The sequence below is a fragment of the Macaca thibetana genome, chromosome 6 (assembly GCF_024542745.1).
Source record: "Macaca thibetana thibetana isolate TM-01 chromosome 6, ASM2454274v1, whole genome shotgun sequence".
NCBI classification, from domain to species: domain Eukaryota; kingdom Metazoa; phylum Chordata; class Mammalia; order Primates; family Cercopithecidae; genus Macaca; species Macaca thibetana.
Window position 1 is genome coordinate 144,701,611 of NC_065583.1, and position 16,155 is coordinate 144,717,765.

Here is a 16,155-nt window from a genome sequence, read left to right on the forward strand (position 1 = left end):
AATACTGTTTGGCCTTGATATTATTTGGAAAAACAAGAAAAATGGCCACCTACTGGAACTACAGCCTTGAATACTATACTTCAACTCGATTTGTTTTGTAAGAGGGAAGGGAAAATGGGATGAAATGCCACATGTTCAAGTATTTCTGTTGCTCAGTCAGGAGAAAACCCTGCAGCAGGCATGTGCATGTTTGATGAGAGGAAAGGAAGAAAAAGAACTAGGATAACAGATGATCCCTTGATGCAAGCACCCCAAGTTCAGCGGGCATTTTTGGGTGGAGCAGAACCTCCTCTGTCAGCTCTGAATATTCAGTGCATTGGCCTCTTCTCCTTTTAGTCCACCTGGAAGTTGTATTGAAACCCCTACATCCCCTTCCCCTTACTTGTCTAGTCCTACTTTATACCCACCACTTCCTGAAGAATCTAGCCTTGCAGGTACTACTTGTAGTGAAGCCTCTTTTTAATCTCCAAAGGGAAATCTTTGTCCACTTAGACAAGTGGCAAACAGAGAAGAAGGCACTGTAAGAGTACATGTCCCCTTTTCTATGTCTGATGTGGCTCTATGTAAAGAGAAGTTTGGCCATTTTTCTGGAAAATTCAGGAAAATTCATAGATGAGTCTGAGTCATTATGTAACTGTTAAGTATGCCAGACTTTAAATCCAGCTGCCTATCTGCCTGAACCCACAGGCACCCTATATCATTTTTTTTTTTTTTTTTTTTTTTTGAGATGAAGTCTTGCTCTTGTTCCCCAGGCTGGAGTGCAATGGCATGATCTCGGCTCACTGCAACCTCCACCTCCCAGATTCAAGTGATTCTCCTTCCTCAGCCTCCTGAATAGCTGGGATTACAGGTGCCTACCACCACGTCCAGCTAATTTTTATATTTTTAGTAGAGATGGGGTTTCACCATATTGGCCAGGCTGGTCTTGAACTCCTGACCTCAGGTGATCTGCCTACCTCGGCCTCCCAAAGTGCTGGGATTACAGGTGTGAGACACCGCACCCTGCCAGTCATTCTTGTAAACAAGTTACGGAGCAAATTTATTCCAGCTGGCCAAATTGAAAGGCTAAGCCTCTAGATAAGCCTGAAGTAGAATGTCTTACAGATGGAAGTAGCTTTGTGCACCAGGGAAACAGAAAAGCTGGGTATGCAGTTGTCAGTCAACATGAGGTAATTGAATAGAAGCCTTACCAACTTCTACTTTGGCTCAAAAAGCAGAATTAGTAGCTCTTATTAGAGCCCTGCAACTGGAAAAGGACTTAAGAATCAACATTTACACTTCCTGGTACTTCATGCTCATGCTGCTATCTGGGAGGAACTGCTAAGGGCTCCTCTGTGCAGCATCACTTGGAAAATTTAAATCTATTAGATGTTGTTTTGCTGCCCAAGAAGTAGGTGTAATCTGTTTCAGAAGGCATCAAAAATGAGACTGTAGTGTGACAAAGGGAAACTCCTTTGCAGATGCTGCAGCTAAGGCTGCTGCATTAATGGAGCCAGTTGGACTTGTAGGCATATTAGTGCCTACCAGCCCAGTAATGACAGAACCGAGATATACCGAGAGAAATAAGAATGGGCTAAAGGTCAGAGTTTAATTCAAGATTCTTCTGGCTGGGTAATCAGTGACAACAAACTGTTGATCCTGGGTGCTAATCAGTGGGAAATAGTTAAGCATTTGCATGATTCTACTCATTTGGGAAGAGATTCTCAATTTCAGTTAATGTCTCATCTTTTTTAAGTAAAAGGTTTATTTAAAACAGTAAAGCAGGTAACTTCGGCCTGTAAAGTCTGTGCCCAGAATAATCTGAATAACCAATCTTTACCTCCTTCTTCAGTAAGGCTTGTTCAGCTTAGGGGAATATACCCCAGTGAAGATTGGCAAGTAGACTATACTCAGATTATCCCATGTAAAGGGTTTAATATTTAGTTATTCATCGACACCTTTACCAGTAGGATTGAGGCTTTCCCTACCTGGTCTGAAAAGACAATTGAGGTTTCTAAACTGCCATTGAAGGAAACAAGTCCTAGATTTGGCTTGCCTAAGAGATTGCAGAGTGATAATGACCCATCTTTCACAGTGACAATACTCCAAAATATATCTTCAGGCCTAGGAATCCAGTACTGCCTTCATTTAGTGTGGAGGCCGCAGTTTTCAGGGAAAGTAGAAAGAGCCCAATCAAACGCTAAAAAGGACTCTTTCTAAACTATAACAGGAAACATCAGCAACCTGGCTGTCTTTATTGCCTGTAGCCTTGTTACAGGTTCCAGTGGCCCCCTCCAAGGGAAATCTGCAGCTCAGTCCTTTTGAAATAATGTATGGAAGGCCTTTCTTAACTACATACTTCCTGATAGATACTTTCATGCTACAAAGTTATGTAATCAACTCAGGACAAGTGCAAAAGACACTCCTTGGATATGGAAACCAAAGACTCCTTCCCCAACTAAGGAAGAGAATCCTATTATAACCCAGCTGGGAGGTTGTATCCCATTAAAAACTTGGGAGGAAGGATCTCCAGCAGATCAACTTTCCCCCAAATGGAAGGGACCCTAGCAAGTTCTTCTTAGTATCCCAACTGCAGTTAAACGTCTAGGAATAAACAACTGGGTCCACTTATCTTGAATTAAACTTGTTTCTTATGACGTCCCACAGGTCGACCGAACACAAGACACTAATACCACTTACTCCCATGAATTAACCAGTGACCTCTGGCTCCTGTTCAAAATAAACAAAAGGGATTGGCAACACAAAGACAGGGATTGGCATCCTACTTTTGGGTATAAGTTGGAATCACACAGAGAGTAACTTATTTGCTGAGAGGGCACAGACTTTAATTTCTCTACATAATCGGACAAACTGTTGAGTATGTGGAGAATTGCCACTTTCCTCTACTTCTGGTTTGCCCTCGCATATTCAACTGGCCAACCTAAGTTTATGGGGACTTTATTATGATTGGGAAACTGAATATTGTAAACATATTCTCTCTTTTCCCATGTACCATAGCCACACAGACCTTAGTCCTTTCCTTTCCTATGGAGAGAAAAAAAGGCACTTTTTCATGTCATTAGGAAACAGCTAAACTCCACCCCAACTTTAGGTTATACTGTACATGATGGACTTAGGCAGATGACAGCTGTTCAAGTACTGGTATCAGGCAAAGGATCTCTATGTTTTGAAAGGTGCAATAATAGTCACCACCACACTGGAACACATGATATCGGATGGTTGCTGCCTCAACAATGTAATCAGACCCTTCTTTTAACAGACCATATTTGGTTGGGATGGCAACATAATTCACCAAAAATGGGTGCCTACCCTTCCCCTTGGGGATGGTTATGGGCTTGTGGAACCCATGGCTGGCCATACTTTTACCTTATAATTGGACTGGACAGTGTATGTGGGGTCATCCTTATCTCCCAGGACATATCCTCACCAAATTGAACTCTCTCTCATCTAACTGGGAAATTGTAAAGGCTCGGCATACATGACAAAAATGGGCATTTTTGTGATTCTACCTGTAGGCTATATTTTCCTCACAGGCGCCATGATGGATATCGAGCTGCAAGTCGAAGCCCTAGCCAAGCACATGGCTGCAACTTTCAATAATACTTACCATGCCTTACCTTCCTAACTTAGGAAACTTCTCAGATTAGGCAGGTGACCTTACAAAATTATATGAGTTTGGAATTTTAACAGCAGCCTGAGGGGAAACTTGTGCTTTGTTCAAAACCGAATGTTGTGTGTATGTTCTGCACAGTATACTTAATATTACCCAGTCTATGAAAGCTTTAGACACTCATATCTCTGTCATTGATGCGCTATCAGACGACCCTATATCAGCTTGGTTCCAAAAACTGCCCAGTTCTCGGCAAGCCTTCCTGTTTAGTTTACTTGGGATGATTTCACTATTTTGCCTTGCTGTTGTGAATATACTGCTGTTGTACTTTTTGTATAGGAATGCAAGATAAGCTTACTCAACGCTTTCTTAAATTGAACACTTGTTAATCTTCCAGATATCCCTTTTGCTGGGACTCAGAGTTACAAATGGCCCTCACCATACTGATGCTTTCTGACTGAGCTCCTCCCTACCGTCCTTTCTACCTGAATATGAGACCCTAATAGGTAGGTAGGAATATCATTGCCCCTGTTCAGCATGAAGTTACAGAAGATGGATCTTCATTCTTCTGCAACCCCGATTACGGGTCCTCTTGTAAAAGGGATGGGGGAAATATGTCAGAAGCATTCGAACCAGAGTGATTCCATCTTGAATTGACTCCATCTAGAAGAATAAGGCTGGGACTTGCTGGGCTGCATTCCCATGGGGTTAGGTATTCCTAGCCTCTAGATATTTAAGGTTAAGGGAACAGATTAAAAATGTTTACTAAACAGACCCAGGACCAGGAATGACCAATATCCTGACATCTTGAGAACAAAGACATTCCTAATTTTGCTTTAAACAGAATAATATCAATTCTTGCAAAATATAGTATTTGAGAAAATTAGTCCTTTATCACAAACCCTTGTAATAGAGCACATCTCCCTGTGATTTTTGTTGTTGTTGTTGTTGTTGTTGTTGTTATCCTATATATAAACAAGCTCTGTACTTACGGTGGGTGCATTCCTCCTCTTACTTTTGGGAATGATCTACTCTGTCTATGGACTATTTCACTCCTTCACTTTCTTAACAACCTTACTTTCACTTTGCACTGTGGACTCATCTCGAACTTTTTCTTGCGCAAGATCCAAGAATCCTCTCTTGGGGTCTGGATCAGGACCCTTTTTTGGTTACAGAAACAGACAGACAAAGGAGTGGAAAAACAAAAGGGATAAGCAGAAAATAGCAAATTTGAATATATCATTTTATATCTTTTTTATCAGTCTCTTAGTCCCGAGAATAGATCAGTTCAGTTAAACAGCTATGTCCCATTCCAGGAGGTGGCATTACAGATGGGTTAGGACTCTATATATGAAGCAGGCAAACAGATTTTTAATAAAAGGTGTTTCTACGAAAACAGAAGAGAAACAAAGGTTAATATCTACTGTAGACTATACACTAGTTTTTTGAGAGTCTCTGTAGTTCTTCAGATTGTAGTGTTAATCTGACAGAGTCTCCTGGTTGTAGTTTAAATCAGGTCTTGCAGTGAACTTTCTGAGTATTCCATACATCAACAAACAAAAAGGCTGTTTATATATAAGTTGCTATAGTGATTTTTCCCATAGTTTATTTAAGTTGTCTTGCTGCAGTCTGCAGGGCTTCAAGAAAAGCATAGTTTTAACTTCTACTTATTCCAAGTCAGGAAAACAGGAGAAAAAAATTTAAATGTTAGCTTGGAGACTTGTAGCCAGGAAAGAATTCAAGATTTAGTTCAAATGTAGGCAAATAATTAAAACTTAAAAACAATGGACAAAGCTAGAATCTAACAACAGGTACGCTATCATTTTCTTCTGAAACATAATTTTCTCTCTCCAGTCCCCTTTTTCTACTAAAGGCAAATCATAGTAGGACCAATTTATTTGCAAATAAGTTTTAGTTTTATTATATTTGGCCTGATTATTTGCATAAAGTACAGCAAAAATAGTGTTCACCACATAGAGACTCTTTTAAAGTTTGGCTTTGTTGGAACTTTTTCATAAGGAATTTCACATTCAACTTTTTAAAACTCCCAACACTAAGAAGCCAAGACAAGGATTCACCATCAGACTGTACTTGTAATTCCTGTGTAAGTTGGATACACTCCTCTCTTGTCAAGGTCCCCAAAATATCCTGAGGCTCCTGGGCCTGCCAGAGAGTGACATTCTTTACTACCGCAAGGTCAGGAACCTTGTAAGGAAACTGTGTAGACGAGGTACCAGGCTAATTTTTCCAACAGGCTTTTTATAGGCTCTATAAAGTCAACTTGAAATCCTCAAAGCAGTCTGGTCATTAAAAAATTATGCCATTTCAATGAAAGCCTTGGCAAAATAATTAGTGTATCTAACTGTGTTCTGTTACAAAAGAAAACAGATCCTTATTGAATTTGTACAAATAACTATATTGCCAAAAGTGAAGAATACTCACAAATACTTTCCAAATTCTGGAGACATCAGGTAGACAGAAAGGTTAGTGTTTCAATTGTTCTCACAAAAGTGTAATTTATCCAATTACTGTAAGCTATGAACAGCTCAAAAGAAAAAAATAATTTTCTTGAATCTGGAAAACAAAACATAAAAACTATCAGCAATGTTTGAAACCAAAAAAAGGTTATGAAAATATTATTTTGGCATTGTATCAGTTCAGCCCCATGTAATTAACTTTTATTCTGCTTGATGTTGGATTAGCAATCTTCATTAATTTATTAGCTTTTACAAAATTATTTTAGAAGTTTTTAACTAGTCCAATGGTGTGAATTCCAAAGTTATCAGAAAACTGTGTTTAAGAGTACTTGCCAGGGCCCTTTCCATGTTTTTTTTTTTTTTTTTTTTTTTTTTTTTGAACAAGTAAATTTTAGACTGTAGCCAATTACAAACCAGTTTTGAAAAGAATCCAAGTAAAACAATAATCATCTGTGAATGACAAAAGACTTAGAAGAGCCATGATTACTGATGCAACTGACAAGGAAATTTCATTATTTCTGTGGTATACAATAATTTAACAGGATAACAATTATTACTAATAACATATAACAAGATCTATCAACATTTTAGCAATATGATACAATTTTGGGATGCATATTAATAACAGATTTATACAAATATAACTCAGAGAAAATTAAGCAACATTTTTTATTTGATCAGCTTCCTGTATGATTTTAATATACCAAATTAGCCTAATATGTTTCTCTTGGACTTCCAGGGGTCCTATTTGGACTTCCAAAGGTTTTAAGTCCCAAAAGTTAGCTTGAGGTCAAAAACATTTAATTTAGAATTTTAAATTTGATTTTGGAAAGTTTGTCAAATATCAGAGGTTTAAAACACTTGATCAAAATAAGATTACAGGTCACTGTAAGATAATAGTTATTCATTTAGCCAAAGTGATAATTCAAAAATTTCAAAAAGCAAAAACTTTACTCTTTGACAGAGAGGAGACTCAGTTTTCTAAACTTCAAAAGACATAATAAAAACAGCATTAGGGAAATTATCTCCTCTTATTAGTAGTATTTTTGCAGTTTACTCAAAAGGTAAACAAAAATCTTTTACTATGTCTTATTAATATATACAAAAATCTTGTTCAAAAGAGAAATACAAATTCTAACTTTGTGCCAGTGTATTATAAATGCTAAAGCTAATTTTAATAAAGCCTTATAAACAGATCAATCCAACTGCAATTGTTTTCTTTTCCTTTTTTTGTTTTTGTTTTTTTGAGACAGGGTCTTACTTTGTCACCCAGGCTAGAGTGCAGTGGTGCAATCTTGGCTTACTGCAACCTTTGACCCCCGGGCTCAAGCGATTGTCCCATCTCAGCCCCCCAAGTAGCTGGGACTACAAGTGTGTACTACCATGCCAAGCTAATTCCTTTTGTATTTTTGGTAGTGAGAGAGTTTCACTATGTTGCCCAGGATGGTCTCAAACTCCTGAGCTCAAGTGATCTGCCCATCTCAGCCTCCCAAAGTGCTGGGATTACAGATGTTAGCCACTGCATCCAGCCTGCAATTGGTTTTGACTGCACAAGAAAAAACGTAAAAGGGTTCCATGAACCTTTTATAAACTCTTATAATTGTTACCGTTTTATTTCTTTCCTCAATTTTCTATGTCCATTCACTTTCAGGTCCTTAAAAAAATAGCAGAGATAGTGTAAACCTGTCTGACAAACAGACCCAGAAAAAATATCTAAATTAAATTCAGAAGATGTTTCCATTTTATTTTACCCCAAATTTTAAACTATCTTCATTTACCACAGATTACTAATGCTTTGTGAACTTGAAAAGCATTTGGGCTTATTTACTTAATTTATGAGTACTCATTTATTTATGTCAAGTTGCTACCATACAGGCAATATATAAACATAGACACATATCCATAAATTATAAATTCAAATACTTTATATTATTTTTTCTTTTTTTGAGACAGAGTTTCACTCTTACTGCCCAGGCTGGAGTGCAATGGTGCAATCTCGGCTTACTGCAACCTCCGTCTCCTGGGTTCAAGCTATTCTCCCGCCTCAGCCTCCCGAGTAGCTGGGATTACAGGTGTGTGTCATCATGCCTGGCTAATTTTTGTATTTTTAGTAGAGATGCATTTTTAGTACAGACATTTTTAGTTTCCCCATGTTGGCCAGGCTGGTCTTGAACTCCTGACCTCAGGTGATCTGCCCCCCTTGGTCTCCAAAAGTGATAGGATTACAGGCATGAGCCACCGCACCTGGCCTATGTCTTTAAAATTTTAGCCACGAGACCAGTAAAACTCGTTAGTTCAAAAGGACAGTTGAATTCAAATGCAGCTTTGTAAATGGAAAGGTTACAGTTTGTCTGTCTTTCATGGCTGAAGATCTTACCAAGTTTTAAGAAAAACAGCATAGCAAATTTACATCTCAAAACAGAGAAAATTAATTTAAGCATTTTCAAGAAGAAGTTTGGGTGTGTTAGAGAAAGATTAAAAATGGACAAGTGATATAGTTTGAGTATTTGTCCCCTTCAAATCTCATGTTGAAATGTTATCCCCAGTGTTGGAGGTTGGGTCAAGAAGGAGGTTTTTGGGTCATGGTGGCAGGTCCCTCACGAATGGCTTGGTGCTGTCCTTGTGGTAATGAGTGAATTCTTGTTCCATTAGCTCATGTGAGAGCTGGTTTTAAAAAGAGTCTAGTGTCTTTCCCACCTTTCTCTTGCTCCTTTTTTGGCCATGTGATATGCCTGCTCCTCCTCTTCGCCTTTCACTGTGATTGTAAGCTTATTTTTATTTTCTTTCTTTCCATTTCTTTTCTTTTCTTTTCTTTTTTTTGAGATGAAGTGTCACTCTGTTGCCCAGGCTAGAGTACAGTGGTGTGATCTCAGCTCACTGCAACCTCTGCCTCCCAAGTTCAAACGATCCTCCTGCCTCAGCCTCCTGAGTGGCAGGGATTACAGACACATACCACCATGCCCAGCTAATTTTTGTATTTTTAGTAGAGTAGGGGTTTCACCATGTTGGCCAGGCTGGTCTCGAACTCCTGACCTCAAATGATCCATCCATCTCTGCCTCCCAAAGTGCTGTGATTACAGGCATGAGCCTCTGCACCCGGCCAATTGTAAACTTCTTGAGGTCGTCACCAGAAGCAGATGCTGGCATCATGCTTCTTGTACAGCCTGCAAAATAGTGAGCCAAATAAACTTCCTTCCTTTAAAAATTACCAAGCCTCAGGTATTCCTTGATAGCAACACAAAACAGACAAACACACCAATGTAACATAAAATTATAGAAATTCCCATAGGATGTTAAAAAGAAAGATACAAATGAGCATAGAGGAAATTCAGAAGCCTTTTAAAAATAACTAGCTAAGCCTGTGCAACATGGTATAAAACTTTGTCTCTACAAAAGCAACAAAATTAGCCAGCCATGGTGGGTGTGCCTGTAATAGCAGCTACCTGAGAGACTGAGGTAGGAGGATGAGGACATTGCTTGAGCCCAGGAAGTTGAGGCTGCAGTGAGCTGTGATTGTGTGACTGCATTCCAGCCTGGACAACAGAGTAAGACCCAATCTGATATGGTCTGGATATTTGTCCCCACCCAAATCTCATGTTGAAATGTAATAACTGGTGGGAGGTATTTGGATTAAGGGGGCAGGTCCCTCACGAATGGCTGGTGCCATCCCCTTGGTGCCAAGTGAGTTTTTGCAAGATCTGGTCATTTTAAAGTATGTGGCACCTCCCCACACACTCTCTCTTATTTCTGCTTTTGCCGTAAGATGTGCCTTTGCCTTTCACCACGATTGTAAGCTTCCTAAGGACTCCTCAGAAGCAAATGCTGGCACTATGCTTCTTGTACAGCCTGCAGCACTGTGAACCAACTAAACCTCTTATAAATTACCCAGTCTCAGATATTTCTTTATGCAACTGAAGAATGGCCTAATACACCGTCGGGGGGCGGGGGGGAAACAAAAACCCAAAACCAAAACCAAAAACAAACACCTAAATGTCAGAAAGTCATATTTTGGAGACCAATCTAGTCATATTGGTGGCTTCTAATTTAGTCTCTGTTTTCTACTTAGACCACTGGGCTCAGGGCAGAGCCCATTAAGGAACAGGGCAAACAAAGCATTTGCAGTTTTTAGGGCCTAATATTTGTATATGTAAAAAGTAAGCACAGCTGGAAGATAGAGCATCTAGAGTTTTAAACATCAAGGATTCCACTTTTACACTGAACCCTGGGCCCCCCACAAAAGAGAGAAACACCAAAGGACTGGGCTGCACAGTGTTTCCAGAGTACACTTCACTACCAATATGTCACCCTGAGGCTGGTGGGTGTGTGTGAGGCATTAGTGAGAGTGACATATTGTGCGTGAGGCATTAGTGGGTGGGGGACCCATACCAATCAGCCCATTCTGTGATCAGCCCATCCACCATGGAAGAGTTATTCCTTGGTTGTGAGTATTCCCACAGTCTCCATGTGTTCAACTATGCCTTTTTTATAGAATAGAGCAAAGAAACAAGTAGCCTATATACAGTAGTAACTATTAATTACAACCACTGTCAGCTACCTCCAGAACTGCAGCCCTCACTAGTGACCCATCAGCCATTGCACACACAAGGTCAAATTCTCTAATAGGTCAAAGTAATTCCTTGAACCCCCAAAGCCAAGAGACCAGGTAATGCAATGCAAAGGAGAGTGGAGCTTTAGACCTGATAAGAACTTGCCCATGACTCTTCAAACTCTACAGGAAGACAGAAGACCATCTCCCCAAAGTGGGTGAGTGGCAGCTTTTTCTATGTTTCTTTCAGGGTCTTTAGACATCCCCACAAGATCCTTTTATGTGATATTCAAGACAGCAAAGAGAAAGGAGGAACAAAAAGTCAATGAAGTTTTACACTTTTCTCAACAAAAATCATACCACAAGAAATGAAGCAAACAAAAATACCAAATATATAATGAAAAGGAATTTCAGTAAACTAGAAAAATCCTCAGAAACAGGATCCCAAAGAAAAAAGGCAGGAAGGCCTTTAAATATATTTATTTATACAAATATATTTTTGCAGATTTATATACATATATTTATCTAAATATATTTTGCATATATATATTTTTATATATTATAATAATACATTTATATATTATACAATATAAAAATATTTAACTTATATATTTTATAATATTTATATATTATGTTACATATAAGTATATAATGTTACATTAATAGAATATATAAATAGAATGTAATATATATAAATATAAAACTATATATTTATAATGTAATATTAAATTAAATACAAATTAAATATATTTATATAAATATATAGGTATGTAATATATTTATATAAATATATAAATATATATTAAATATATACCTACATATTTAATGTAATTATAATATAAATATATGTATATTATATAGTTATGTATATAACTATATATTCAACATATACATTGAATATTAGCTTTTAATTAAGCTGACTTCTGATCATAGAGCTTTTTAAAAATATATTTTCAGATCTTTTATTATCAGATTTTAGCTGGGACAAATAGCTGATACTCCTGACTTTTAAACTTTTTTACCAAAGGTAACTTTGCAAGTGACTCAACAATTTAACTAAGGACACATGAGGTGTCTCCAAAGAGGTACAAAGCAGTCTTCACAAGATACAGATGCATTCAAAGACAGCTCAAAGAAAATAAAGTTTCAGTAGCCGCAAACGGGATTCAACCCACATCTGTCCAGCCATATTCTCTAGTGTCTCAACTTCTCAGCTGACTGTCCACACACGAAGGCCCAAAAGCCTCATACGCCCCCACAGATGGAAGGAGGCAGAAAATCAAAAGCTGTCCATGAAAGGGAAAAGGATCAACAACAAATGGGTACCCCAAAAAGCCAAAAGTCACACAAATATCAAACCAAAAGGTACTGGTTCCCTGACTGGTAATCAAACCCAGACCACAGTAGTGAAAGCACAGAATTTTAACTACTGGACTGAAAGGTGGAGCAGCTTTATTGTGAATCCTATAGACAGTTTGAGCATATATATTATGATTTTCACTTTGTGTTAGGTTAGATTTTCACTTTGTAATTTTGTCAAGAGAATTTCTTTTTTTTTTTTTTTGAGAGGGAGTCTCGCTCTGTCTCCCGGGCTGGAGTTGCAGTGGCCAGATCTCAGCTCACTGCAAGCTCCGCCTCCCGGGTTCACGCCATTCTCCTGCCTCAGCCTCCCGAGTAGCTGGGACTACGGGCGCGGCCACCTCGCCCGGCTAGTTTTTTGTATTTTTTAGTAGAGACGGGGTTTCACCATGTTCACCAGGATGGTCTCGATCTCCTGACCTCGTGATCCACCCGTCTCGGCCTCCCAAAGTGCTGGGATTACAGGCTTGAGCCACCGCGCCCGGCCTGTCAAGAGAATTTCTAAGGTTAGCCATGACACTATTATATGTCTTTATTTTAATTTGTTCTGTCTATAAACACAAAGAAGGCAATTGTTTAGAACCAAGCAACAAGGGTTGAGATGACAAAAGCCCACAGAGATGGGACTTTTTAAGACAAACTCCCCTGACAGCTTGAAACATTCATAACAAAAAGTATGCTAGTTAAAATCTTACATGTCTCACGTCCCAGCCATTTTCAGACTGGTCACCTTATATGACCTGAAAATCATGCCTCATAGATGGTGGAGACCAAGAGAGAGTGCTCTCACTTGGTCACCAGCCACACTTTCAAGGACATAAAACAAGATGAAAGGGGAATCTCATATGGTTTTTATTTTTGGGGCCCACAACAAAGTTTATAAGCTGTTCTGGTCAGAACTATAATACTAACAAGTCCACAAGGCTGGCTGGAACAATGGGCTTATAAAGGTTTTAGGCCTATGTTCTATCTCATGCTTGGTACCCTTCTTTATGACATAACAACACAGAAAGACAAAGAAAGAAAAAGTTGATTTCTGGGACAAAAAGGATCAAATAATATGAATACTTAAACCAAAAATTACACCAGAGTCACAACACCCAAGACTAGTCACACAAATCCTTTTCTCCCATTAATCAAGATTTTGCAGAGAAAAAAGAGACAAACAGGGATTTCAACTGTCAACTTGATCAGATTCCCCAAGAGAGGCCAGAAGCTTGGCTGGTAAGAAATTCTTGTTCTTCTGGCAGCTAGTCAGGTCCTGGGTTCCCTTCACTGTGGCTTGTAGAAGAGCAGAACAGTTTTGGTATCCTGCTCACAGCACCAAAACCGTAGGAGCCAAGCAAAAACTTCCCCTTTGCCCTCTGAAGGTCCACTGAAAAATCAACTGATAAAAGGCAGCTTAATAGGAGAAATGGCACAGAAATTTATTAACATACCCACAAAGGAGAACCACAGAGTAATTATTCCTCATGTCATTTCTTCTTTTAATTAGTTTTTCTCAGCTGACGTTTCAACAAAATTTCAGAGGGCAAAGGGGAAGATTTTCCTTGGCCTCTACAATACAAATTCATTCATTTGCTTGTTCATTCAACAAATATTGATTTTGTGTCTACTTTGTGCCAGACACTGTTCCAGGTGCTGAGGATATGCAGGGGTGTGAGATTGGTAGGTTGGAGGAATATGAGACATGAAGCAGGAAAACAAGTTCAGTGGCTACTGTAGAAATTCTGGTGAGAAATGATGGTGTCTAGTAATGTAGTGGTAGTGGGGTTGGAGAGAAGGGCCACATTGAAGAAATATTTAGGAAGAAGTTGACAGATTGTGTGTGAGGCATTGGTGAGAGGCCAGAGATCAGGATGACTTCCAGGATTCTGGCTTTGGTGCCTCAGCCTGTAAGATTCGGAATACCAGAAGGGAGCAGATGAGGGGACTCTCATTTCTTCCATTTTGGATATTTCATTCGGTACCTGGAGCATCCAAGTGGAGTTCTTCAGAGGAGAGTTAAATTTATGGTGTTGGCACTCAGAGCAATGTTACTTGAGTTAGAGATTTGATAGCTGAAGCCACAGGAAGAAATGAGATTATTTAGGAAAAGTGAGACAGAAAAGAAGAGAAAATTATCAAATTTAATTGCTGGATTGAAGAAGAGAAATCTGTTTTCTTCATTTACATAGGAATAAAATGACAGAAGCCAGTGGAGAATAGAAGGTTAAAGAGGAAGAGCTTATGAGTGCCCAATGTTGGTTAGGGGCCATGGGAAATCTTTCCCTTTGCCTTCTGAAGTTTTGCTGAAAATCACTGACAAAAGGTAGATTACTAGGAGAAAAGGCATACACATTTATTTGGTTAGAGTTATACCTGACACAGGAGCCTTTAGAATGCGGACCCAAAGATATAGAGGAAACTGCCCATTTTTATCGTTAGGTTTAACAAAGTATGGGCAGCTATGTAGAAGTATGATTGGACAAAAAGGGTATGATCTAATGCTAAAGACTGAGTGGGGAAACACAGAAAGGCCTGTCTGTCTAGATTCTTCTTGGCATCTCTGAGAATGGATTTCTTCATTCTGGGTATGGGGCAGGATGCTCTCTGGAATGAGGGTCTTTAGACCTACAATCAAATAAGGTAGGTCAAATAATTTTTTTATGACTGATTTTTACACAAAAACGTTGGAGGAACGTTAGGATAATACTTTCAGGTTTTATGGCTGGTGTTGGGGAAATGGGGTTCTGGTTTCTATGACCTGCCTTGAGGAAGAAAAATTCTAGTTTCTAAGGCTAGCCTTGGGAGAATGAGGGGCCAGAGGCAGGAGGATAGAGGGTCAGAGAGATTTGCTTCTGAAGCCTTTGTATTGGAATATTGTTTTTCTGGGATCCTACAGTTGCAGAGATGTGAAATAATAGTAGGATTCTGAAGAGTCCATGAAAGTGCACCCTTTCCTGAGATTCGGCACTCTAGATGCTGCAGTGGGTGTATCCTGCCCGAGGCCATTAAACTAACGAATAAACAACCACTTCTGGGAATCCAGTGCTAAGCAATCATCTCGTTATAATTTTATTATCCATCTAAATTTGCATATTGGGAGGAAAATAATAACAATAATAATTGCTAATATTTAGCACTTACTATGCTCCAAATAAACACTTTACATGGATTATCTAATTTAATTATCTCATATTGAGGTAGATCAGCAGGACTTGTTTTCCAAACACTGGTCACAACCTTGCTAATCAAAACAGGAGGCATTAAAGAAATCAGCCAAATCAGCTAAAACCAAGAGGGCAATGAATGTGACCTCTAATTGCCATTGATCTTTGTTATACACTAATTATAATACATTAGCATGCTAAAATACTCACACTGGTGCCATAACAGTTTACAAATGCCATGGCAATGTCCAGAAGTTACCTTATATGGTTTAAAAGAGGAGGAACCCTTGGTTTTGAGAACTCCTCATCCTTTTCTAGAAAATTTATGAATAACCTGCCCCTTATTTAGCATATTAAGGAGTAGCTATAAATATAGTTAGTCAGCAATCCATGGGTCCTACTCTGCCTATGGGGTAGCCCTGCCCTATCTATGGAACAGCCATTTTCCTGTATTCTTTTGCACTTAATAAACTCGGTTTGCTTTCACTTTACTCTGTCGCCTCACCCTTGAATTCCTTCCTGCATGAAGCCAAGAACTCTCCTGGGCTGAGGCCCAGTTTTGGGATTCACCTGCATCATCTTTCCTGGAGGGAAAATTAATCCCATGTTGTTAATCCCATGAAGGGATTAACAAGCTGAGGGGACCTGCGGGAGACCTTCACTGGACCCCCACCCCCACCCCCACTAACATCAATCAGCACCATTTGCCCTCCATGGATAGGTGAGTGTCTTCTTCATTCCCCTTGCTATTTGGGCAATTGTTTCTATTTTATGTAAGGTAGGACAGTTTCATTGTTTGTTTTGCATTTTTTCTTTCTTTCCTTTTTTTCTCCCAAGATATAGTCTTGCTCTGTCACGCAGGCTGGAGTGTAATGGCGCGATCTTGGCTTACTGCAAACTCCGCCTCCCAGGTTCAAGTGATTCTCCTGCCTCAGCCTCTTGAGTAGCTGGGATTACAGGCGTACGCCACCATGCCCGGCTAATTTTTGTATTTTTAGTAGACACGGGGTT

At 39.1% G+C, this 16,155-nt stretch overlaps 1 protein-coding gene across 1 annotated transcript in view; it reads right to left on the bottom strand.

Annotated features, from left to right (window-relative positions):
- Nucleotides 1–16,155, bottom strand: part of PAIP1 (poly(A) binding protein interacting protein 1) — a 74,416-nt gene that overhangs the window by 40,155 nt on the left and 18,106 nt on the right. The gene's annotated exons all lie outside the window — the stretch shown is intronic.